Source organism: Somniosus microcephalus, chromosome 24, assembly GCF_052327205.1.
Source record: "Somniosus microcephalus isolate GS21.2 chromosome 24, FLI_Smic_1.0, whole genome shotgun sequence".
NCBI classification, from domain to species: domain Eukaryota; kingdom Metazoa; phylum Chordata; class Chondrichthyes; order Squaliformes; family Somniosidae; genus Somniosus; species Somniosus microcephalus.
This window is the reverse complement of record NC_141010.1, coordinates 52,205,956-52,230,302: the sequence shown is the minus strand read 5'-3', so window position 1 is coordinate 52,230,302 and position 24,347 is coordinate 52,205,956.

The following is a 24,347-nucleotide window of genomic DNA, read 5'->3' as shown; positions in this document are numbered from 1 at the left end:
CATCTTCAAACAACTGAGGTGCCTGGAGAGATTGGGCAGAGGAGGAGAAGGAGAAAGGAGGCCTATATCAACATCAACCGGGGAGAGGCCTTTTCTATCACTGCCTCCCCAAATTGGCCTCCACTTCAGGAGAGAGGGGAGAAAAACATCAGAAAAAAAACCACCAACTGTTTGGAAGGAGGGAAGATTCATGTCGTTTGAAACATCTACAGGTGGGTGTTATTTGGGGCACTCTCCCAAGACTTTGTATTTTAGGTGGGGGGAGAAAAGAAGAAGCAAGGCCAGACCATCAAGGGGTGTAGTGTGTGTGGCTCTTGTTAAAAGCTAGGCCACACACACCACTAATTAGCACCCCTACTATTGCCTGCCCTGGGAGAGCTGGAGCTGACCAGGTGAAGTCTCTAATTTCATTAATTACACCATTAAGACCTGTTGCAGGACTGAGCCTGGGCTTCTCCAGCTTTTCCAGGTGAAGACATCTTCTCCCCCTGCCAGAAGACCATCACCAAAGACTTGTAAACTACATCAGAGAGTGCCCCCCTGCCAACACCCACCCACCATCCTGAGTGGCAACACTGCACTTGTGGTCTCCCTCCTTCCTACCCCCCTCTCTCTATGTCTTTCTAAGGCACCTCAGTCCCATCACCTTTTATTAATTGCCTATTGAGCAGAGGGGAGAGGGCCCCTCCCCCAATTTCATTCAGTAAGCGGAGGTGTGTCCTCATTTTAATCAGCTCCCTCTGCTCAATAGAGGACAAAAAATATATATATTACCTGAGGCCATTAACACCTTCAGGCCTGTGACTTGGGGTGAGTGTAGCCCTTAAAAAAGCACCCCGGAATGGCGACTACATCATCGCCGGTGGCGGGGCAAGCCAAGACTTATGCGGGAGCGGCAGCCACAGCCACTCCCGCTGCCCCGTCACCATTTAAACTGATAACGAAAAAGCTTGGGGTGAAGAGCTACACTCACCCCACTATGACCATCGAGGCCTGCGTCAAAGCCATGGCTGGGGTTGTCGGCCCCTCAGCCATCGTCGCGGCCTCGAAAATGTACGGGAAGGCTGTGTTCTTCCTGGGGTCGGAGCGGGCGGTGTCCCTGGTCGTCACCAAGGGGCTCACCGTGGGCGGGACCTTCCTGCCGGTGGATCCTCTCGAGGCCACCGCGCAGAGGATTGTCATCTCTAACGTCCCGCCCTATGTTCCCGGTGAGCTCCTCCTTCCCCATTTGCGTCAGCTTGGGGAGGTGAGGTCGGGGATCACGCCTATCCCGCTCGGCTTCCGGGAGGCCAGCCTTCGCCACGTCTTCTCCTTCCGGCGCCAGCTGTTTATCCAGCTGGCGCGGGAGGAGGACACTGACGGAGCGTTCGTCGTCCTCCACGAGGGGACCGCCTATCGCGCCTTTTGGACGTCGGACGGTGTGCGGTGTCACGCCTGCAAGGAGGTGGGGCATATCAGGAGGAACTGCCCTGCCTCCAAGGCCACCGGATCAACTTGTGCGGCCGAGGCGGGCGCCGCCGCTGCTCCTCCCCCCGGGTCTGCCCGCGCGTCAGGTACGTCTGATGCGTGGTTGACGTCGGGGGCCGATGCCACCAAGGCCTCCGGCGGGGGGGAGGGAGCGTGTCCGGTCGGAAAAAAGGCGCGGGGAAAGAAAAAACACCTTAGGGCGGGTCCCCCCGTGGATGGCGAGCCCTTGCCCCTTGAGCCCCTTACACCCGCGCTCCTCGCGGAGTTGACCGGGGCAGATGCGAGCGGGAGGGGCCTCGTGCCCGAGCCTGTGGCCGCAACTGCCGCAGCGGTATTGCCATTACCTGCGGCCGGGCTCGGGCCCGAGGAACCCGACAAACCTGCTCCGCCGGAGGGAGTTGAGGAGGAGGCCTTTGCAGACATGGAGGTCTCCCTCCGCGCTAAAAAGGCGGTGCGACATCCTGGATGAGGAGGAGGACCGGGAGGAGGAGGGTCCCTCCGAACAGGGGGAGTCGTCGCCCGCCGCGGGTGCTGCGCCCCCCCCCCCCGCTGTCACCATCACCGGTGATCGGCAGGGGTCGCCTGTCCCTCGGGAGGCTGAGGCAGATGTGTCTGTGCAGCATATGCCTCCCGGGGATGGGGACGAGACCCTGCCCGTGGGGGGGGTCGCGGATCAACCCGCGGCTGAAATAGACTATTTATCGGTGCCGTTACCCCTCGACGGGTCGGGCGGCCTGGGGTCTGGCGAGTTCGAAGAAAGTGAGCTCGCCCAAAGCGACCCGGTCATTTCCCAGGGGCTGCTCGACCTGGTCGAGGATTTAGCCAAAGACGCCCCATCTGCCGGGTCAGAGGCTGGTGGCGCGGAAGAGGAAGGCCCTCTGGCTGTGTCTCAGGCGCCGGACGTCCTGGGGGAGTTCGGATTTGTGTTCTCCCCGATTTCTCCGTTCGATCTGGCGTCTGGGGCGGAGGGGTCTCCGAACCGCCGCCGCCGTCTTCGGGCCCGGCGCCCCCGGAGGAGCCCAGGGAGAATTCCTCCGCCACCGATCCTGGGGGTGGGATCCGGGCAGAGGCGGGGCCGGCTGTTGCGGCCGAGCCGTCCGCTGCGCATTGCGCGGTGGGCGGGTCGGCCGCTGGTGACGACCCCCTGGAGGAGGATGGGGACTCGGTGATGGGCACGGAGGACGAGTCGGACTCCGGCGCCGACGAGGCGGTGGACGACCTCGTGCCCCTTGCCGAGTCTCCCCTCATTCCCGCAAGGGAGCTCCGGGATTTTATGGCCACGTGCCTGGGTCGGCGCGGGAAGGTCCGGCTGGCCCTCGACAGGTGGTCGGAGCTGGCGCTGCTCATTGAATCCGTCCGCGCCGCCGTTAAGACCATGGACGCGGACGAGTGTGTGAACCCACTTAAGCTGCGTCGGCTCAGAACATTTCTCACTGGGCTGCTGAGGTGGTGGCGGCTGACTAGCGGCTGCGCTTCCTCCCCCCGTTAGTTGTAGGTAGAGGTTGCACTATGCTTCTGACATGAAGATAACCATAGCCAGCCTCAACATCAACGGCAGCGGGGAGGCGCGCCGCAGATTCAATAACTTCTCGGTCCTTTGGGATGGGAAGTATGCGGTGTGCTTCCTGCAAGAAACCGACACCGTTCCGGGAGACGAAGCCACGTGGCAAGGAGGGGTCAGCATGAGTCACCTCTCCAATAATTCCAGCCGGGTGGCTATCTTGCTGGCCCCGCATTTTCAGCCGGAGATCTTGGGGGTCAAGGAGCACGTGCCGGGCCACTTGCTCCAGGTCACTGTTCGCCTGGGGGGCGTGCCGCTCCACCTAGTGAACGTGTATGCCCCTCAGGCCGGTGCGCAGCAAGTGCGCTTCTTTGAAGAAGTGTCCGCTCTTCTGGGCTCCATCGACGTGGGCGAGTGCGTCATCCTCGGGGGGGATTTTAACTATACCCTCGAGGCGAGGGACCGTACGGGTCCCCGGCGATGCCCGCCGGCGATGGAGAAGTTGAGGGACCTGGTCGGGTCCTTCGACTTGGTGGACGTCTGGCGAAATCTTCATCCCGACTCCAGCGCCTTCACTTACGTGAGGTCTGGAGGAGGAGGGTCCAGAATCGACCGCCTCTACATTTCCCGGGCGTACGTATCCTGCGTTCCGGCGGCTTCCATGCGGCCGGTGCCGTGCACGGACCACCACCTGGTGTGGGCGGAGCTCGTCCCGCTGCACGCTCGGGGAGGGTCCGCGTACTGGCACTTTAACAACCTGCTGCTGGAGGACGCGCGGTTCCGGGATTCGTTTCATCGGTTCTGGGCCGACTGGAGAAGAAAGCAGGGGGGCTTCCCCTCCTTGAGGCTGTGGTGGGACGTGGGCAAGGCTCACGTGCGTCTCTTCTCTGTCAGGAGTATGCGAAGGGGTCGACCAAGAGGCGGGAGGCCCGGGTCGGGCGGTTGGAGAAGGAGGTGCTCGACCTGGAGTCCCGTCTCGGTCAAGTCGCCGAGGACCCGGCCCTGCGGCTGGCGTACGAAGAGAAGAAGGGCGTGCTGAAGGACCTGCGGCTCGTCGGGTCCCGAGGCGCGTACGTGAGGTCGCGGATCCAGTTCCTGCGGGACCTGGACCGCGGCTCCCCCTTCTTCTACTCGCTGGAAAAAAGACAGGGGGTCCGTAAGCAGCTTTTGGAGCTGCTGGCCGACGACGGATCTCCGGTCTCGGATCCGGAGGGAATCCGCGCGGAGACCCGCGCCTATTACGGGGCTCTGTTCTCTCCGGATCCGTCCAGCGAGGACACGCGCAGAGTTTTGTGGGAGGACCTGCCGAAGGTCGGCCTGGAGGGCGCCGAAAAACTGGACGCTCCTCTGAGTTTGGAGGAGCTGTCCGGCGCCCTCCGCCAGCTCTCTAGGGGGAAGTCCCCGGGGCTGGATGGGCTGACCGTGGAGTTCCACAGGGCGTTCTGGGGAGTCCTGGGGGGCGACTACGTGCGGGTCCTGGGGGAATGTCTGGCGACCGGGGAGATGCCCCTCTCGTGGCGCAGGGCGGTGATCGTCCTGCTGCCTAAGAGGGGTGATCTCCGCCTCCTCAAGAACTGGCGTCCGGTCTCCCTCCTCAGCACGGATTACAAAATCTTTGCCAGGGCCATGTCTGTTCGCCTTGGCGCCGTGCTGGCCCGCATGATCCATCCCGACCAGTCCTACACGGTCCCGGGCCGGACCATTCACGATAACATCCATCTGGTCCGGGACCTGGTCCACCATTCCCAGAGGGCTGGTCTGTCGGTCGCCTTCCTTTCCCTGGATCAGGAGAAGGCGTTCGACAGGGTGGATCACGAGTATCTTTTCGGGACTCTGCGCGCTTTCGGGTTCGGGACGCATTTTGTCGCCCGGATCCGACTTCTGTACGCTGCCGCGGAGTGTCTGATTAAAGTTAACGGGTCCTTGACGGCGCCCCTTCGCTTCGGGAGGGGGGTGCGTCAGGGATGCCCCATGTCCGGCCAGTTATATGCCATTTGCGTGGAGCCTTTCCTGCGCCTCTTGCGGAAGAGGTTGGCGGGATTGGCTCTGCGAGGGCCGGGCGTGGAGGTGGTCCTCTCGGCTTACGCCGATGACGTGCTCCTCGTGGTCACGGATCCCGTTGACTTGCGGAGGATGCGGGAATGCCAGCAGATTTACTCGGACGCATCCTCCGCCAGGATCAACTGGGGGAAATGTTCTGGACTCCTGGTGGGTCAGTGGCAGGTGGACTCTCTGCCAGAGGAGTTCGGGCCCTTCGCCTGGAGCACCACGCACCTCCTCTACTTGGGAGTCTACCTCAGCCCGGCCGAGGACGCCTGGCCGGCGAACTGGCACGAGCTGGAGGCCAAAGTCACCGCTCGCTTAGGACGCTGGACAGGATTGCTCCGAGTGTTGTCCTACAGGGGTCGGGCGTTGGTCATAAACCAACTGGTGGCCGCCATGTTGTGGTACCGGTTGGTTACTCTGATCCCCCCCCCTGCGTTTGTCGCCAAGATACAGAAGAAGCTCGTCGACTTCTTCTGGAACAACAGGATGCACTGGGTCGCTGCCGCGGTTCTGAGTCTCCCGCTTAGGGAGGGCGGTCAGGCGCTGGTGTGCCTTCGCACCCAGGCTGCGACTTTCCGTCTTCGGACGCTGCAGAGATACCTGTACGTCGAGAATCCTCCGAGATGGTGTGCGCTGGCGACGCATTTCTTCCGCCAGCTGCACGGCCTCAATTACGACACGCAGCTCCTGTTTCTGAAAGTGGGCGGCAGGCGTGCCAGCCTGCAGGAGCTGCCTGTCTTTTACCAGGAACTGCTATGGGTTTGGAACTCCGTCGCCTCCAGGCGGAGCTCTCCCCCGTCAGGAGCGGCGGCTGTCCTCCGGGAGCCGCTGTTCAGGAATCCGCACCTCCACGTCCGCGAGTTCGGGTGGCTGGCGGAGCGCAGGGCTGTGCCTGGCAGGGTGACTAGAGTCGGGGACCTACTCGATGGCGGGGGAGCGGGCTGGATGGCGCCAGAGGAGCTGGCGCGACGCATGTCGTGGGACGACGTCCGGCTCGCGGTCAGCGCCATCGGGGCGGTGAAAGCGATGTTGCCCCCCGACGCCACGAGGTGTGTCGAGGCGGCTCGGGCGCGTGGGGAGATCCCGTCCGAGCTTACTCCCGTTCGGACGGAATTCCTTATCGGCGCCTCGCCCCGAAACTCCCCTCGGGGATCGGTGCCTCACAACTTGAGCCGTCTCGAGGAAATACCCTCCGTGCTTTTTCATTCTGCGCGGAGGGGTTTCCTGTACGGGCTGCTCTTGCACACCTTCCACTTTGCCATCTTCGCCTGCCGTCCGGACACGCCGTGGCGTGCCGTTTTACCTCCGGACGGAGACGGAGGTCCCCAATGGGGGTCTCTCTATGCGGGAGTCCTCCCTTGTTCTATCGGGGACTTGGCCTGGAGGGTGTTGCACAGGGCAGTTCCGTGCAATAGATTTTTAAATAGGTTCACGGACTCCCAGACCGCCTGTTTGTTTTGCGGTCTGGAGGAGTCCGTGTTCCACGTATATATGGGGTGTGAGAGGTTGCAGCCCCTCTTCCATTTTTTGAAGGGGCTGCTCCTCAAATTTTGGTTGCACTTCAGTCCCACGCTCCTGATCTACGGTCACCCCGTGCGGAGGGGAGCGGGCAGGTCGGAGGACCTCCTCGTGGGCCTGCTCCTGGGCCTGGCCAAGAAAGCCATTAATCGGTCCAGGCAGCGGGCGGTCGAGGGGGTCGTCCGGCCAGATTGCCTCCCGCCCTTCCGCGGCCATGTTCGCGCCCGGGTGGCCCTGGAGATGGAGCACGCGGTCTCCGCCGGCACGCTCGAGCAATTTCGTGACCGGTGGGTGCCGCGGGGACTGGAGTGCGTAATTAGTTCAAATAATCAAATTTTAATTTGAGGGGTTAAGGTTTATTTAAGGGGTTATTGGTTTTTAGTTACAATTTATTTGTTAATTTGGTTTTACACAAGAGGAGAGACTAGGACAATTAACAAAGGAACAAACAAGTGAAGGTGCCATCTAGAGGTTACAAAAAGGAACTGACTGGCACCCTCACAGGACCCCCTCCCCAAGGAACGGCTCCTGACGTGCATTGTGGACCTTGCAGTCAGAGGAGCAGGTTGTGTTGCTGAGCTGCTCCTGCTGCTGCTGTGGGGAGAGAGTGTGTTTGCTCCAACCTCCCCCACCAACTCATCAAACTCATCAACATCATCAACAGAGGTGCCTGGAGAGGAAGGAGTGGAGGACAGAGGAGGAGGCCAGCATTGGAACGGGAGAGGCCTTTTTCATCACTGCCTCCCAATTCGGCCTCCAGCCCAGGAGAGGGAGAGAGGACTCGAACAGCTCCACTTGGAAGGAGGGGAGGAGCTGCAATTCCAAATATCTGCAGGTGGGTGTCCTTGTGTATTCCCCCCTAAAGACTTTTGCATTCTAGGCGGGGGGAGGAAAAGAAGACGGTCCGAAGGCCTGGCCTGGGTTGGCTGGAGCCTGCCCGGGTGAAGCTGCTTTCCTGCTCACCAAAAAGACCTGGTGTGGGCTGAACCTGGGCTGTCTCCAGTCTGCCCAGGCGAAGACATCTTCTCCCCCTGCCCGAAGACCACCTCAAAAGACTTTGCTTTTCCATCGGGGGAGTGCACCCAGCCGACGCCCACCCACCGACCAACACCTTTAAGTGGGGACCCTGCCTTTGCGGCCCCCCCTTCTTCCCATCCCCCTCTTTCTCTCTCCTTGTCCTCACTCTGCCTCTCCAAAAGGCACCTCTTTTTTTATTTTTTTCTATTAACCCATTGAGCAGAGGGAAGGAAGGGCCCCCCTCCCAATTAATACCATCAAGGGGAGAGGCGGGCCAGTTAATTTACACTCCCTCTGCTCTGGGAAAGACATAAATTACCAAGGCCATTGAACATCTTGGGGCCTGTGACTTTTTGGGGTGTGTGTAGCTCTTCCTGAAAACCACCCCACGATGGCGAGCACTTCTTCGGCGGCGACGGGGCCGGCGATGACATACGCGGCGGCGGCGGCCAAAGCCTCGGCCGCTCCCGCTGCTGCCGCTGCCCCGTCGCCGTTCCGATTGATGACTGTCAAGCTCGGGGTGAAGAGCTACACCCACCCCGACATGACTATTGAGGCGTGCGTCAAGGCTATGGCCGGGGTTGTCGGCCCTCCGGCCATAGTCGCCGCCTCAAAAATGTATGGGAAGGCTGTCTTCTTCCTGCAGTCCGAGCAGGCGGCGGCCCTGGCCATCGCTCAGGGGCTCACCGTGGGCGGGACTTTCCTGCCGGTGGACCCGCTGGAGGCCACCGCGCAGAGGGTCGTTCTGTCGAACGTCCCGCCCTATATCACCGGTGAGCTCCTCCTCCCCCACCTACGTCAACTCGGGGAGGTGAGGTCGGGCATTTCCCCGATCCCGCTCGGGCTCCGGGAAGGCAGCCTTCGCCATGTCTTCTCCTTCCGGCGCCAAGCCTTCGTTCAGCTGGAGGGGGAGACGGACGGGGCTTTCACGGTCCTCCACGGGGGGACCCCGTACCGCGTCTTTTGGACCACGGACGGCGTGCGGTGCCACGCCTGTAGGGAGGTGGGGCACGTGCGGAAAAACTGACCCGCCTCCAAGGCCGCCAAGTCATCCGGCGCGGCCAAGGCTGGCGCCGCCGCCGCTCCTCCCTCCGGGTCTAGCCGCGCTCCCTCCCGAACAAAAGCTAACGGGGCGCGGTCGTCGTCGGAGGCCATCGTCATCCAGGCCTCCGGCGGGGGGGAGGAGGGATGTCTGGTCGGGAAAAAGGCGCTGGGGAAAAATAAACACCGTAGGGTGGGTCCCCCCGAGGAGGGCGTGCCCTTTAACATGGACCCCCTGACGCCCGAGAGCATCGCGGCGCTGATAGTGGAGTGCGGAGCGGGGGAGGACCCCGTGCCTGAGCCCGCGGCCGTGACCGCCGAGGCGGGACCGCCGGAACCTGCGGCCGGGCTTGGGTCCGGGGGACCCAAAGAACTCGCTCCTCTGGAAGGAGCAGGGGAGGCCCCTGAAGACATGGAGGCCTCCCTCTACCCCTCCGCGCTCAAGCGAAGGCGCGACTCCCGGGACGAGGGGGGGGACAGGGAGGTGGAAGGCCCCTCCGGTCAGGGGGAGTCGTCGCCCGCCGCGGACACTGCGCCCCACCCCACCGCTGACACTACTACGGGCGAACGGCAGGGGTCGCCTGTCCCTGGGGAAGCTGAGGCAGAAGCGTCTGCCCGGCTCGTGCCTCCCGGGGATGGGGACGAGACCCTGCCCGTGGGGGGGGGGTCGCGGGACGACCCGCGGCGGGGACGGATCCTTTGTCGGTGGCGTTACCCCTCGACGGGTCGGGCGGCCAGGGGACCGGGCCGGGCGAGTCGTCCGACGATGAGCTCGCCCAGAGCGGCCCGGACCTTTCCCAGGTGCTGCTCGACTTTGTCGAGGTTTGTGGAAAATTTACCCCGTCTGCTGGGTCGGAGGCCGGTGGCGTGGCGGAGGGGGACCCTCCGTCTGTGTCTCCGGCGCCGGGCGACTTGGAGACGATCGGGTACGCGTGTTCTCCCGTCTCTCCGGTCGTTCCGGCGCCTGGGGCGGAGGGGGTCTCCGGGCCGCCGCCGCCTTCTGGCCCGGCCCCCCTAAAGGAGCCCGGGGGGGAATCCTCCGCTACCGATCCTGGGGGTGGGATCGGGGCGGAGGCGGGGCCGGCTGTCGCGGCCGGGCCGCCCGACGCGCACTGCGTGGCGGACGGTTCGGCCGCCGGTGGCGACCCCCCGGAGGAGGACGGGGACTCGGTGGTGGGGGCGGAGGAAGACTTAGAGTCCATCGCCGACGAGGCGATGGATGACCTCGCGCCCCTCGCCGGGACCCCCCTCGTTCTTATTCCCATCAGGGAGCTCCGGGAATTTGTGGCCACGAGCCAGGGTCGCCGCAGGACCCAGCAGGCCCTCGACAGATGGTCGGGGCTGGCGCTGCTCGTCGGGTCGGCCCGCGTCGCCTACAAGACCATGGGTGCGGACGCGGGCGTGAGCCCGTCCGAGCTGTGTCGGTTCCGAGCATTCCTCACCGGGCTGCTAAGGGAGTGGCGGTCGACTAGCGGCCGCCCTCCCTTCCCCCGTTAGGTTTAAGTAGGGGTTGGTTGTGCTTCTGTAATGAAGATAACCATAGCCAGCCTCAACGTCAACGGCAGCAGGGAGGCTAGCCGCAGATTTAATAACTTTTCGGTCCTTCGGGACGGGAAGTATGCGGTGTGCTTCCTGCAAGAAACCCACACCGTTCCGGGAGACGAGGCTACGTGGCTCCTGGAGTGGCAAGGAGGGGTCAACATGAGTCACCTCTCCAGTGTTTCCAGTGGGGTGGCTATCTTGTTGGCCCCGCATTATCAGCCGGAGATCTTGGGGGTCAAGGAGCTCGTGCCGGGCCGCTTGCTCCAGGTCACTGTTCGCCTGGGGGGCGTGCCGTTCCATCTAGTGAACGTGTACGCCCCTCGGGCTGGTGCGCAGCAAGCGCGCTTCTTTGAAGAAGTGTCCACTCTTTTGGGCTCCGTCGACGCGGGCGAGTGCGTCGTCCTCGGGGGGGATTTTAATTGTACCCTCGAGGCGAGGGACCGCACGGGTACCCAGACGAGCCCGGCGTCGGTGGGGAAGTTGAGGGACCTGGTCGGGTCCCTCGACTTGGTGGACGTCTGGCGTAATCTTCATCCCGACTCCAGCGCCTTCACTTTTGTGAGGTCTGGGGGAGGAGCGTCCAGGATCGACCGCCTCTACATTTCCCGGGCGTACGTCTCCTGCGTTCCGACGGCTTCCGTGCGGCCGGTGCCGTGCACGGACCACCACCTGGTGTGGGCGGAGCTCGTGCCGCCGCGCGCCGGGGGGCGGTCCGCGTACTGGCACTTTAACAACCTGCTGCTGGAGGACGCGCGGTTCCGGGATTCGTTCGGTCTTTTCTGGGCCGGCTGGAGAAGGAAGCAGGGGGGCTTCCCCTCCTTGAGGCTATGGTGGGATGTGGGCAAGGCTCACATCCGTCTCTTCTGTCAGGAGTACGCGAAGGGGTCGACCAAGAGGCGGGAGGCCCGGGTCGGGCAGTTGGAGAAGGAGGTGCTCGACCTGGAGTCCCGTCTCGGTCAAGTCGCCGAGGACCCGGCCCTGCGGCTGGCGTACGAAGAGAAGAAGGGCGCGCTGAAGGACCTGCGGCTCGTCGGGTCCCGAGGCGCGTACGTGAGGTCGCGGATCCAGTTCCTGCGGGACCTGGACCGCGGCTCCCCCTTCTTCTACTCGCTGGAAAAAAGACGGGGGGTCCGTAAGCAGCTTTTGGAGCTGCTGGCCGACGACGGATCTCCGGTCTCGGATCCGGAGGGAATCCGCGCGGAGACCCGCGCCTATTACGGGGCTCTGTTCTCTCCGGATCCGTCCAGCGAGGACGCGCGCGGAGTTTTGTGGGAGGACCTGCCGAAGGTCGGCCTGGAGGGCGCCGAAAAACTGGACGCTCCTCTGAGTTTGGAGGAGCTGTCCGGCGCCCTCCGCCAGCTCTCCAGGGGGAAGTCCCCGGGGCGTTCTGGGGCGTCCTGGGGGGCGACTACGTGCGGGTCCTGGGGGAATGTCTGGCGACCGGGGAGATGCCCCTCTCGTGGCGCAGGGCGGTGATCGTCCTGCTGCCTAAGAAGGGTGATCTCCGCCTCCTCAAGAACTGGCGCCCGGTCTCCCTCCTCAGCACGGATTACAAAATCTTTGCCAGGGCCATGTCTGTTCGCCTTGGCGCCGTGCTGGCCCGCATGATCCATCCCGACCAGTCCTACACGGTCCCGGGCCGGACCATTCACGATAACATCCATCTGGTCCGGGACCTGGTCCACCATTCCCAGAGGGCTGGTCTGTCGGTCGCCTTCCTTTCCCTGGATCAGGAGAAGGCGTTCGACAGGGTGGATCACGAGTATCTTTTCGGGACTCTGCGCGCTTTCGGGTTCGGGACGCATTTCGTCGCCCGGATCCGACTTCTGTACGCTGCCGCGGAGTGTCTGATTAAAGTTAACGGGTCTTTGACGGCGCCCCTTCGCTTCGGGAGGGGGGTGCGTCAGGGATGCCCCATGTCCGGCCAGTTATATGCCATTTGCGTGGAGCCTTTCCTGCGCCTCTTGCGGAAGAGGTTGGCGGGATTGGCTCTGCGAGGGCCGGGCGTGGAGGTGGTCCTCTCGGCTTACGCCGATGACGTGCTCCTCGTGGTCACGGATCCCGTTGACTTGCGGAGGATGCGGGAATGCCAGCAGATTTACTCGGACGCATCCTCCGCCAGGATCAACTGGGGGAAATGTTCTGGACTCCTGGTGGGTCAGTGGCAGGTGGACTCTCTACCAGAGGAGTTCGGGCCCTTCGCCTGGAGTACCACGCACCTCCTCTACTTGGGAGTCTACCTCAGCCCGGCCGAGGACGCCTGGCCGGCGAACTGGCACGAGCTGGAGGCCAAAGTCACCGCTCGCTTAGGACGCTGGACAGGATTGCTCCGAGTGTTGTCCCACAGGGGTCGGGCGTTGGTCATAAACCAACTGGTGGCCGCCATGTTGTGGTACCGGTTGGTTACTCTGATCCCCCCCCCCTGCGTTTGTCGCCAAGATACAGAAGAAGCTCGTCGACTTCTTCTGGAACAACAGGATACACTGGGTCGCTGCCGCGGTTCTGAGTCTCCCGCTTAGGGAGGGCGGTCAGGCATTGGTGTGCCTCCGCACCCAGGCTGCGACTTTCCGTCTTCGGACGCTGCAGAGATACCTGTACGTCGAGAATCCTCCAAGATGGTGTGCGCTGGCGACGTATTTTTTCCGCCAGCTGCACGGCCTCAATTACGACACGCAGCTCCTGTTTTTGGAGGTGAGCGGCAGGTGTGAGAGCCTGCGGGAGCTGCCTGTCTTTTACCAGGAACTACTATGGGTTTGGAACTCCGTCGCCTCCAGGCGGAGCTCTCCCCCGTCAGGAGCGGCGGCTGTCCTCCGGGAGCCGCTGTTCAGGAATCCGCACCTCCACGTCCGCGAGTTCGGGTGGCTGGCGGAGCGCAGGGCTGTGCCTGGCAGGGTGACTAGAGTCGGGGACCTACTCGATGGCGGAGGAGCGGGCTGGATGGCGCCAGAGGAGCTGGCGCGACGCATGTCGTGGGTCGACGTCCGGCTCGCGGTCGATGCCATCGGGGCGGTGAAAGCGATGTTGCCCCCCGGCGCCACGAGGTGCGTCGAGGCGGCTCGGGCACGTGGGGAGATCCCGTCCGAGCTTACTCCCGTTCGGATGGAATTCCTTATCGGCGCCTTGCCCCGAGACTCCCCTCGGGGATCGGCGCCTCACAACTTGAGCCGTCTCGAGGAAATACCCTCCGTGCTTTTTCATTCTGCACGGAGGGGTTTCCTGTACGGGCTGCTCTTGCACACCTTCCACTTTGCCATCTTCGCCTGCCGTCCGGACACGCCGTGGCGTGCCGTTTTACCTCCGGACGGAGGCGGAGGTCCCCAATGGGGGGCTCTCTATGCGGGAGTCCTCCCCTGTTCTATCGGGGATTTGGCCTGGAGGATGTTGCACAGAGCAGTTCCGTGCAATAGATTTTTAAGCAGGTTTACGGACTCCCAGACCGCTTGTTTGTTTTGCGGTCTGGAGGAGTCCGTTTTTCACGTGTACACGGGGTGTGAGAGGTTGCAGCCCCTCTTTCACTATTTGAAGGGGCTGCTCCTCAAATTTTGGTTGCACTTCAGTCCCACGCTCTTGATCTACGGTCACCCGGTGCGGAGGGGAGCGGCCAGGTCGGAGGACCTCCTCGTGGGCCTGGCCAAGAAAGCCATCAATTGGTCCAGGCAGCGGGCGGCCGAGGGGGTCGTCCGGCCGGATTGCCTCCCTCTCTTCCGCGGCCATGTTCGCGGCCGGGTGGCCCTGGAGATGGAGCACGCGGTGTCCGCCGGCGAGCTCGAGCTCTTTCGTGACCGGTGGGCGCCGCGGGGGCTGGAGTGCGTAATCGACCTAAGAGGCCAAATTTTAATTTGATTAATCGGGTTATTTAAAGGGTTTATTTGTTTAAGGGTTTATTTTTTTGGGTGTATACAAAAAGAGGTGATTAAAAACTAACACAGGGTTAGAAACAATTAACACCAGAGACTAGGACAATTAACAAAGGAACAAACAAGTGAAGGTGCTCAGTCTGTTCCTTGCTGCCTGTGGAGCAGGTTGTGCTGTTGCTGTTCCTGCTGCTGGTGCTTAGGAGGTGGTGGTTGCCTTGGCCTGGGAGTGGAGAGGAAGGAGTGACCCCAGGCCACCACTACCAGCAACCAACATCAACTACAGAGGTGCCTGGAGAGGGAGGAGTAGAGGACAGAGGAGGAGGCCAGCTTTTACAACTACAGGAGGCCTTCCATCACTGCCTCCCAATTTGGCCTCCAGCCCAGGAGAGGGAGAGAGGGGAGAGGAATACATCGCAGCTACAACTCGGAAGGAGGGGAGGAGCTGCCACAACTCTCGACATCTGCAGGTGGGTGTCTTGTGCATTCCCCTAAAGACTTTGCATTCTAGGCGGGGGGAGGAAAGAAGACGGGCCGGAAGCCTGGCCTGGGTTGTCTGGAGCCTGCCCAGGTGAAGTTTTTGTTTTTCTCCGCATCAGGAAGACATGGTGTGGGCTGAGCCTGGGCTTTTTCCAGCCTGCCCAGGTGAAGGCGTCTTCTCCCCCTGCCCGAAGACCATCGACAAAGACTTTTTGTATTCCATCAGGGGAGTGCACCCAGCCGACGCCCACCCACCGACCAACACCTTTAAGTGGGGACCCTGCCTTTGCGGCCCCCCCCTTCTTCCCATCCCCCTCTTTCTCTCTCCTTGTCCTCACTCTGCCTCTCCAAAAGGCACCTCTTTTTTTATTTTTCTATTGACCCATTGAGCAGAGGGAAGGAAGGGCCCCCCTCCCAATTAATACCATCAAGGGGAGAGGCGGGCCAGTTAATTTACACTCCCTCTGCTCTGGGAAAGACCTAACGACCAAGGCCATTAAACATCTTGGGGCCTGTGACTTTTGGGGTGGGTGTGGCTCTTCCTGAAAACCACCCCACGATGGTGAGCACTTCTTCGGCGGCGACGACATATGCGGCGGCCAAAGCCTCGGCCGCTCCCGCTGCTGCTGCTGCCCCGTCGCCGTTCCGATTGATGACCATCAAGCTCGGGGTGAAGAGCTACACCCACCCCGACATGACTATTGAGGCGTGCGTCAAGGCTATGGCCGGGGTTGTCGGCCCTCCGGCCATAGTCGCCGCCTCAAAAATGTATGGGAAGGCTGTCTTCTTCCTGCAGTCCGAGCGGGCGGTGGCCCTGGCCATCGCTCAGGGGCTCACCGTGGGCGGGACTTTCCTGCCGGTGGACCCGCTGGAGGCCACCGCGCAGAGGGTCGTTCTGTCGAACGTCCCGCCCTATATCACCGGTGAGCTCCTCCTCCCCCACCTACGTCAACTCGGGGAGGTGAGGTCGGGCATTTCCCCGATCCCGCTCGGGCTCCGGGAAGGCAGCCTTCGCCATGTCTTCTCCTTCCGGCGCCAAGCCTTTGTTCAGCTGGCGCGGGAGGGGGAGACGGACGGGGCTTTCACGGTCCTCCACGGGGGGACCCCGTACCGCGTCTTTTGGACCACGGACGGCGTGCGGTGCCACGCCTGTAGGGAGGTGGGGCACGTGCGGAAAAACTGACCCGCCTCCAAGGCCGCCAAGTCATCCGGCGCGGCCAAGGCTGGCGCCGCCGCCGCTCCTCCCTCCGGGTCTAGCCGCGCTCCCTCCCGAACAAAAGCTAACGGGGCGCGGTCGTCGTCGGAGGCCATTGTCGTCCAGGCCTCCGGCGGGGGGGAGGAGGGATGACCGGTCGGAAAAAAGGCGCTGGGGAAGAACAAACACCGTAGGGTGGGTCCCCCCGAGGAGGGCGTACCCTTTGATATGGACCCCCTGACGCCCGAGAGCATCGCGGCGCTAATAGTGGAGTGCGGAGCGGGGGGGGACCCCGTGCCTGAGCCCGTGGCCGTGACCGCCGAGGCGGGACCGCCAGAACCTGCGGCCGGGCTTGGGTCCGGGGGACCCAAAGAACTCGCTCCTCTGGAAGGAGCAGGGGAGGCCTCTGAAGACATGGAGGCCTCCCTTTACCCCTCCGCGCTCAAGCGAAGGCGCGACTCCCGGGACGAGGGGGGGGACAGGGAGGTGGAAGGCCCCTCCGGTCAGGGGGAGTCGTCGCCCGCCGCGGACACTGCGCCCCACCCCACCGCTAACACTACTACGGGCGAACGGCAGGGGTCGCCTGTCCCTGGGGAAGCTGAGGCAGAAGCGTCTGCCCGGCTCGTGCCTCCCGGGGATGGGGACGAGACCCTGCCCGTGGGGGGGGTCGCGGGACGACCCGCGGCGGGGACGGATCCTTTGTCGGTGGCGTTACCCCTCGACGGGTCGGGCGGCCAGGGGACCGGGCCGGGCGAGTCGTCCGACGATGAGCTCGCCCAGAGCGGCCCGGACCTTTCCCAGGTGCTGCTCGACTTCGTCGAGGTATGCGGGAAAATTACCCCGTCTGCTGGGTCGGAGGCCGGTGGCGTGGCGGAGGGGGACCCTCCGTTTGTGTCTCCGGCGCCGGGCGACTTGGAGACGACCGGGTACGCGGTTTCTCCCGTCTCTCCGGTCTCTCCGGTCGTTCCGGCGCCTGGGGCGGAGGGGGTCTCCGGGCCGCCGCCGCCTTCTGGCCCGGCCCCCCTAAAGGAGCCCGGGGGGGAATCCTCCGCTGCCGATCCTGGGGGTGGGATCGGGGCGGAGGCGGGGCCGGCTGTCGCGGCCGGGCCGCCCGACGCGCACTGCGTGGCGGACGGTTCGGCCGCCGGTGGCGACCCCCCGGAGGAGGACGGGGACTCGGTGGTGGGGGCGGAGGAAGACTTAGAGTCCATCGCCGACGAGGCGATGGATGACCGCGCGCCCCTCGCCGGGACCCCCCTCGTTCTTATTCCCATCAGGGAGCTCCGGGAATTTGTGGCCACGAGCCAGGGTCGCCGCAGGACCCAGCAGGCCCTCGACAGATGGTCGGGGCTGGCGCTGCTCGTCGGGTCGGCCCGCGTCGCATACAAGACCATGGGTGCGGACGCGGGCGTGAGCCCGTCCGAGCTGTGTCGGTTCCGAGCATTCCTCACCGGGCTGCTAAGGGAGTGGCGGTCGACTAGCGGCCGCCCTCCCTTCCCCCGTTAGGTTTAAGTAGGGGTTGGTTGTGCTTCTGTAATGAAGATAACCATAGCCAGCCTCAACGTCAACGGCAGCAGGGAGGCTAGCCGCAGATTTAATAACTTTTCGGTCCTTCGGGACGGGAAGTATGCGGTGTGCTTCCTGCAAGAAACCCACACCGTTCCGGGAGACGAGGCTACTTTGCTCCTGGAGTGGCAAGGAGGGGTCAACATGAGTCACCTCTCCAGTGTTTCCAGTGGGGTGGCTATCTTGTTGGCCCCGCATTTTCAGCCGGAGATCTTGGGGGTCAAGGAGCTCGTGCCGGGCCGCTTGCTCCAGGTCACTGTTCGCCTGGGGGGCGTGCCGTTCCATCTAGTGAACGTGTACGCCCCTCAGGCTGGTGCGCAGCAAGCGCGCTTCTTTGAAGAAGTGTCCACTCTTTTGGGCTCCATCGACGCGGGCGAGTGCGTCGTCCTCGGGGGGGAGTTTAATTGTACCCTCGAGGCGAGGGACCGCACGGGTACCCAGCCGAGCCCGGCGTCGGTGGGGAAGTTGAGGGACCTGGTCGGGTCCCTCGACTTGGTGGACGTCTGGCGTAATCTTCATCCCGACTCCAGCGCCTTCACTTTTGTGAGGTCTGGGGGAGGAGCGTCCAGGATCGACCGCCTCTACATTTCCCGGGCGTACGTCTCCTGCATTCCGACGGCTTCCGTGCGGCCGGTGCCGTGCACGGACCACCACCTGGTGTGGGCGGAGCTCGTGCCGCCGCGCGCCGGGGGGCGGTCCGCGTACTGGCACTTTAACAACCTGCTGCTGGAGGACGCGCGGTTCCGGGATTCGTTCGGTCTTTTCTGGGCCGGCTGGAGAAGGAAGCAGGGGGGCTTCCCCTCCTTGAGGCTATGGTGGGATGTGGGCAAGGCTCACATCCGTCTCTTCTGTCAGGAGTACGCGAAGGGGTCGACCAAGAGGCGGGAGGCCCGGGTCGGGCAGTTGGAGAAGGAGGTGCTCGACCTGGAGTCCCGTCTCGGTCAAGTCGCCGAGGACCCGGCCCTGCGGCTGGCGTACGAAGAGAAGAAGGGCGCGCTGAAGGACCTGCGGCTCGTCAGGTCCCGAGGCGCGTACGTGAGGTCGCGGATCCAGTTCCTGCGGGACCTGGACCGCGGCTCCCCCTTCTTCTACTCGCTGGAAAAAAGACGGGGGGTCCGTAAGCAGCTTTTGGAGCTGCTGGCCGACGACGGATCTCCGGTCTCGGATCCGGAGGGAATCCGCGTGGAGACCCGCGCCTATTACGGGGCTCTGTTCTCTCCGGAGCCGTCCAGCGAGGACGCACGCGGAGTTTTGTGGGAGGACCTGCCGAAGGTCGGCCTGGAGGGCGCCGAAAAACTGGACGCTCCTCTGAGTTTGGAGGAGCTGTCCGGCGCCCTCCGCCAGCTCCCCGGGGCTGGACGGGCTGACCGTGGAGTTCCACAGGGCGTTCTGGGGCGTCCTGGGGGGCGACTACGTGCGGGTCCTGGGGGAATGTCTGGCGACCGGGGAGATGCCCCTCTCGTGGCGCAGGGCGGTGATCGTCCTGCTGCCTAAGAGGGGTGATCTCCGCCTCAAGAACTGGCGCCCGGTCTCCCTCCTCAGCACGGATTACAAAATCTTTGCCAGGGCCATGTCTGTTCGCCTTGGCGCCGTGCTGGCCCGCATGATCCATCCCGACCAGTCCTACACGGTCCCGGGCCGGACCATTCACGATAACATCCATCTGGTCCGGGACCTGGTCCACCATTCCCAGAGGGCTGGTCTGTCGGTCGCCTTCCTTTCCCTGGATCAGGAGAAGGCGTTCGACAGGGTGGATCACGAGTATCTTTTCGGGACTCTGCGCGCTTTCGGGTTCGGGACGCATTTTGTCGCCCGGATCCGACTTCTGTACGCTGCCGCGGAGTGTCTGATTAATGTTAACGGGTCCTTGACGGCGCCCCTTCGCTTCGGGAGGGGGGTGCGTCAGGGATGCCCCATGTCCGGCCAGTTATATGCCATTTGCGTGGAGCCTTTCCTGCGCCTCTTGCGGAAGAGGTTGGCGGGATTGGCTCTGCGAGGGCCGGGTCTGGAGGTGGTCCTCTCGGCTTACGCCGATGACGTGCTCCTCGTGGTCACGGATCCCGTTGACTTGCGGAGGATGCGGGAATGCCAGCAGATTTACTCGGACGCATCCTCCGCCAGGATCAACTGGGGGAAATGTTCTGGACTCCTGGTGGGTCAGTGGCAGGTGGACTCTCTGCCGGAGTTCAGGCCCTTCGCCTGGAGTACTACGCACCTCCTCTACTTGGGAGTCTACCTCAGCCCGGCCGAGGACGCCTGGCCGGCGAACTGGCACGAGCTGGAGGCCAAAGTCACCGCTCGCTTAGGACGCTGGACAGGACTGCTCCGAGTGTTGTCCTACAGGGGTCGGGCGTTGGTCATAAACCAACTGGTGGCCGCCGTGTTGTGGTACCGGTTGGTTACTCTGATCCCCCCCCCCCTGCGTTTGTCGCCAAGATACAGAAGATGCTCGTCGACTTCTTCTGGAACAACAGGATACACTGGGTCGCTGCCGCGGTTCTGAGTCTCCCGCTTAGGGAGGAGGGCGGTCAGGCGCTGGTGTGGCTTCGCACCCAGGCTGCGACTTTCCGTCTTCAGACGCTGCAGAGATACCTGTACGTCGAGAATCCTCCCAGATGGTGTGCGCTGGCGACGTATTTCTTCCGCCAGCTGCACGGCCTCAATTACGACATGCAGCTCCTGTTTCTGGAAGTGGGCAGCAGGCGTGCCAGCCTGCGGGAGCTGCCTGTCTACCAGGAACTGCTATGGGTTTGGAACTCCGTCGCCTCCAGGCGGAGCTCTCCCCTGTCAGGAATGGCGGCTGTCCTTCGAGAGCTGCTGTTCAGGAATCCGCACCTCCACGTCCGTGAGTTCGGGCGGCTGGCGGAGCGGAGTGCTGTGCCTGGCAGGGTGACTAGAGTCGGGGACCTACTCGATGGCGGAGGAGCGGGCTGGATGGCGCCGGAGGAGTTGGCGCGGCGTATGTCGTGGGGCAACGTCTGGCTCGCGGTCGATGCCATCGAGGCGGTGAAGGCGAGGTTGCGACCCGGCGCCACGAGGTGCATCGAGGCGGCTCAAGCGCGTGGGGCGATCCCGCCCGAGCTTACTCCCGTTCGGACGGAATTCCTTATCGGCGCCCTGCCCCAAAGCTCCCCTAGAGGTTTGGTGCCTCACAACTTGAGCCGTCTCGAGGAGATGCCCTCCGTGCCTTTCCATTCTGCGTGGAGGGGTTTCCTGTACGGGCTGCTCTTGCACACCTTCCACTTTGCCATCTTCACCTGCCGTCCGGACACGCTGTGGCGTGCCGTTTTACCTTCCGGCGGAGGCGGAGGTCCCCAATGGGGGGCTCTCTATGCGGGAGTCTTCCCTTGTTCTATTGGGGACTTGGCCTGGTGGGTGTTGCACAGAGCAGTCCCGTGCAATAGGTTTTTAAGTAGGTTCACGGACTCCCGGACCGCCTCCTTGTTCTGCGGTCTGGAGGAGTCCGTGTTCCATGTTTATGTCGAGTGTGGGAGGTTGCAGCCCCTCTTTCACTATTTGAAGGGGCTGCTCCTCAAATTTTGGTTGCACTTCAGTCCCATGCTCTTGATCTACGGTCACCCGGTGCGGAGGGGAGCGGGCAGGTCGGAGGACCTCCTCGTGGGCCTGGCCAAGAAAGCCATTAATTGGTCCAGGCAGTGGGCGGCCGAGGGGGTCGTCCGGCCGGATTGCCTCCCTCTCTTCCGCGGCTATGTTCGCGGCCGGGTGGCCCTGGAGATGGAGCACGCGGTGTCCGCCGGCGAGCTCGAGATCTTTCGTGACCGGTGGGCGCCGCGGGGACTGGAGTGCGTAATTGATTTAAGGGACCAAATTTTAATTTGATTGATCGGGTTTTGTTTAGAGGGTTGTCAGACCTTTAAACAAATAAACCAATGTTTTATTTTTCGGTTTATACAAAAAGAGGACAAACCAAACAACTTTATTCATTCTCTGTCTTGCTCTGTGTGTTGCTGGTTGGAGCTGCCTTGCTCTGTGGGCTGCAGGAGGAAAGTGGAGCGTGGTGGCCTCCTGACCAGGAAGGAGAAGGAGAGACACCAGACCACCACCAACCAGACCAGCCAGAACCTACACAACTAAGGTGCCTGGAGGGAGAGGGGAGAGGAATGCCATCCAACTTCTACTTGGAAGGAGGGGAGGAGCTGTATCGTTACATCAAACATCTGCAGGTGGGTGTCTTTTTGTGCATTCCCCAAAAGACTGTGTATTCTAGGCGGGGGGAGGAAAGACGACGGGCCGGAAAGCCTGGCCTGGGTCGGGTCGGCTGGAGCTGCCCAGGTGAAGCCTCTTACTTACTTATCTACATCGAGAAGACCTGGTGTGGTGCTGAGCCTGGGCTTTTTCCAGCCTACCCAGGCGAAGACATCTTCTCCCCCTGCCCGAAGATCATCTTCATAGGCTTTTGTTTCCATCGGGGAGTGCACCCCTGTTGACACCCACCCACCAATAACCACCTTGAGTGCGGACCCTGCCTTTGCGCCCCCTCTCTCTCTCTCTTTATCCCTCTCTTTTGTCTCTCTCAAAGGGCACCTCCCTTTAAAACCACTAATAGCCACTTTGAGCAGAGAGGAGGAGGCCCCTCTCCCAATCATTCCATCAAGGGGAGAGGCGGGCCATTGGCTTTGAACTCCCTCTGCTCGGTGGCAGACCTTAAATTTTTACCGAGGCCACTTAACATCACAGGGCCTGTGACTTGGGGTGTGTGTGGCTCCCAAAAAATCACCCCAGTATGGCTTCTACATCTTCGGCGGTGACGGCCAAAGCCGCGGCTGCTCCCGCTCCTTCTGCTGCCCTGTCACCGTTCCGACTTATCACGAAGAAGCTTGGGGTGAAGAGCTACACCCACCCCAATATGACTATCGAGGCATGTGTGAAGGCGATGGCTGGGGTCTAGCCGTGCCCCCCCGCCCAAACAAGTGCTACCGGGGTGCGGTCGTCGTCGGAGGTCGATGCCATCTTGGCCTCCGGCGGGGGGGGAGGAGGGTTGTCCGGTCGGGAAGAGGGCGCGGGGGAAAAGTAAATACCGTAGGGCGGGTCCCCCCGTGGAGGGCGTGCCCCATAATATGGAGCCCCTGATGCCCGAGAGCGTCGCCGCGTTAATCGCGGAGTGCGGCGGCGGGGGGGACCTCGTGCCTGAGCCTGTGGCCGCGACGGTAGCGCCAGAACCTGCGGCCGGGCTCGGGCCCGAGGGACCCGAAGAACCCGCTCCACCGGGGGGAGCGGGGGAGGCCTCTGCGGAAATGGAGGTCTCCCTCTACCCCTCCGCACTTAAAAGAAGGCGCGACCCCCTGGATGAGGAGGAGGACCGGGAGGAAGAAGGTCCCTCCGGTCGGGGGGAGTCGTCGCCCGCCACGGGTACTGCGCCCCACCCCACCGCTGATACCATCACGGGCGAATGGCAGGGGTCGCCTGTCCCTCGGGGGGTTGAGGCAGAGGTGTCTGCCCAGGTCGTGCCTCCCGGGGATGGGGACGAGACCCTGCCCGTGGGGGGGGTCGCGGAACAACCCGCAGCGGAAGTAGATCCACTCTCAGTACCGTTACCCCTCGACGGGTTGGGCGGCCTGGGGTCCGGGTCGGGCGAGTCCTCGGATAATGAGCTCACCCAAAGTGACCCGGTCGTTTCCCAAGTGCTGCTCGACCTCGTCGAGGGTTTAACTGAAATTACCCCATCCGCTGGGTCGGAGGCCGATGGCGCGGAAGAGGAAGGCCCTCTGTCTCCGGCGCCGGGCGACTTCGAGTAGTTAGTTTTTACGTTCTCTCCGGTCGTTCCCGGGGCAGGGGGGGACTCAGAACCGCCACCGTCTTCTGGCCCGGCGCCCCTAGAGGAGCCCAGGGAGGAATCCTCCACTACCGATCCTGGGGGTGGGATCCGGGCGGAGGTGGGGCCGGCCGTGCCGCTCGCTGCGCACCGCGTGGTGGACGGGTCGGCCGCCGGTGGCGACCCCCTGGAGGAGGACGGGGACTCGGTGGTGGGGGCGGAGGAGGAATGGGATTCAATCGCTGATGAGATGGAGGACCTCACGCCCCTCGCCGGGACCCCCCTCATTCCCATTGAGGATCTCCGGGACTTGGTGGCCACGTGCCAGGGTCGTCAAAAGACCCGGCTGGCCCTCGATAGATGGCCGGGGCTGGCGCTGCTCGTCGGGTCGGCCCGAGTCGCCTTCAAGACCATGGTCGCGGACGCGGGCGTGGACCCGCTTGAGCTGCGTCAGTTCCGGTCCTTCCTCACTGGGCTGCAAAGGGAGTGGCGGTCGACTAGCGGCCGCCCTCCCTTCCCCCGTTAGGTTTAAGTAGGGGTTGGATTATGCTTCTGAAATGAAGATAACCATAGCCAGCCTCAACATCAACGGCAGCAGGGAAGCTAGCCGCAGATTTAATAACTTTTCGGTCCTTCGGGACGGGAAGTATGCGGTGTGCTTCCTGCAAGAAACCCACACCGTTCCGGGAGACGAGGCCACGTGGCTCCTGGAGTGGCAAGGAGGGGTCAGCATGAGTCACCTCTCCAGTGTTTCCAGTGGGGTGGCTATCTTGTTGGCCCCGCATTTTCAGCCGGAGATCTTGGGGGTCAAGGAGCTCGTGCCGGGCCGCTTGCTCAAGGTCACTGTTCGCCTGGGGGGCGTGCCGCTCCATTTAGTGAATGTGTATGCCCCTGGGGCCGGTGCACAGCAAGCGCGCTTCTTTGAAGAAGTGTCCACTCTTCTGGGCTCCATCGACGCGGGCGAGTGCGTCATCCTCGGGGGGGGATTTTAACTGCACCCTCGAGGCAAGGGACCGCACCGGCCGCCTGCAAAGCCCGGCGGCGATGGAGAAGTTGAGGGACCTGGTCGGGTCCCTCGACTTGGTGGACGTCTGGCGAAATCTCCATCCCGACTCTAGCGCCTTCACTTGCGTGAGGTCTGGGAGAGGAGCATCCAGAATCGACCGCTTCTACATTTCCCGGGCATACGTCTCCTGCGTCTTCCATGCGGCCGGTGCCGTGCACGGACCACCACCTGGTGTGGGCGGAGCTCGTTCCGGGGGGTGTCCGTGGGGGGGGGGGGGGGTTCCGCGTATTGGCACTTTAATAACCTGCTGCTGGAGGATGCACGGGATTCGTTTAGTCGGT